This window comes from Triticum aestivum, chromosome 4A, assembly GCF_018294505.1.
Source record: "Triticum aestivum cultivar Chinese Spring chromosome 4A, IWGSC CS RefSeq v2.1, whole genome shotgun sequence".
Classification (NCBI taxonomy): domain Eukaryota; kingdom Viridiplantae; phylum Streptophyta; class Magnoliopsida; order Poales; family Poaceae; genus Triticum; species Triticum aestivum.
In genome coordinates, this window is record NC_057803.1 from 492676373 (window position 1) to 492678472 (window position 2100).

The window sequence follows — 2100 nt, forward strand, 5'->3', positions numbered from 1 at the left end:
GATTTTACAAACTTAGGCGAGTACTAGACTACAGCTAAGCCTCCGAGAGGGAGAACTTAGGCGACTACTGGACTGCAGCTAAGCCCTCGAGTGGGACGATTGCTCTCCACTCGGTAGGATTTTACAAACTTAGGCGAGTACTGGACTGCAGCTAAGCCTCCGAGTGGGAGAACTTAGGCGAGTACTGGACTATAGCTAAGCCCCCGAGTGGGAGGATTGCTCTCCACTCGGTAGGATTTTACAAACTTAGGTGAGTACTGGACTGCAGCTAAGACTCTGAGTGGGAGAACTTAGGCGAGTACTGGAATGCAGCTAAGCCCCCGAGTGGGAGGATTGCTCTCCACCCGGTAGGATTTTACAAACTTAGGCGAGTACTGGACTGCAACTAAGCCTCCGAGTGGGACAACTTAGGCGAGTACTGGACTACAGCTAAGCCCCCGAGTGGGAGGATTGCTCTCCACTCGGTAGGATTTTACAAACTTAGGCAAGTACTGGACTGCAGCTAAGACTCTGAATGGGAGATCGTAGGCGAGTACTAGACTGCAGCTAAGCCCCCGAGTGGGAGGATTGCTCTCCACTCGGTAGGATTTTACAAACTTAGGCGAGTACTAGACTACAGCTAAGGCTCTGAGTGGGAGGATTGCTCTCCACTCGGTAGGATTTTACAAACTTAGGCGAGTACTGGACTGCAGCTAAGCCTCCGAGTGGGAGAACTTAGGCGAGTACTAGACTGCAGCTAAGCCCCTGAGTGGGAGGATTGCTCTCCACTCGGTAGGATTTTACAAACTTAGACGAGTACTGCACTACAGCTAAGCCTCCGAGTGGGAGAACTTAGGTGAGTACTAGACTGCAGCAAACTCCCGAGTGGGAGGATTGCTCTCTAGTCGGTAGGATTTTACAAACTTAGGCGAGTACTGGACTGCAGCTAAGACTCCGAGTGGGAGAACTTAGGCGAGTACTGGACTGCAGCTAAGCCCCCGTGTGGGAGGATTGCTCTCCACTTGGTAGGATTTTACAAACTTAGGCGAGTAGTGGACTGCAGCTAAGACTCCGAGTGGTTGAACTTAGGTGAGTACTGGACTACAGCTAAGTCCCCGAGTGGGATGATTGCTCTCCACTCGGTAGGATTTTACAAACTTAGGCGAGTACTGGACTGCAGCTAAGCCTCCGAGTGGGAGAACTTAGGCGAGTACTGGACTGCACCTAAGCCCTCGAGTGGGAGGGTTGCTCTCCACTCGGTAGGATTTTACAACCTTAGGCGAGTACTGGACTACAACTAAGCCTCCGAGTGTGAGAAATTCGGCGAGTACTAGATTGCAACTAAGCCCCCGAGTGGGAGGATTGCTCTCCACTCGGTAGGATTTTACAAACTTAGGCGGGTACTGGACTATAGCTAAGCCTCCGAGTGGGAAAACTTAGGTGAGTACTAGACTGCAGCTAAGCCCCCGAGTGGGAGGGTTGCTCTCCACTCGGTAGGATTTTACAAACTTAGGCGAGTACTAGACTGCAGCTAAGCCTCCTAGTGGGAGAACTTAGGTGAGTACTAGACTGCAGCTAAGCCCCTGAGTGGGAGGATTGCTCTCCACTCGGTAGGATTTAACAAACTTAGGCGAGTACTAGACTACAGCTAAGCCTCCGAGAGGGAGAACTTAGGCGAGTACTGGACTGCAGCTAAGCCTCCGAGTGGGAGAACTTAGGCGAGTACTAGACTGCAGCTAAACCCCCGAGTGGGAGGATTGCTCTCCACATGGTAGGATTTTACAAACTTAGGCGAGTACTGGACTTAAGCTAAGACTCCGAGTGAGAGAAGTTAGGCGAGTACTGGACTGCAGCTAAGCCCCCGAGTGGGAGGATTGCTCTCCACTCGGTAGGATTTTACAAACTTAGGCGAGTACTGGACTGCAACTAAGCCTCCGAGTGGGAGAACTTAGGCGAGTACTGGACTGCAGCTAAGCCCCCGAGTGGGAGGATTGCTCTCCACTCGGTAGGATTTTACAAACTTAGGCAAGTACGGGACTGCAGCTAAGACTCCGAGTGGGAGATCGTAGGCGAGTACTAGACTGCAGCTAAGCCCCCGAGTGGGAGGATTGCTCTCCACTC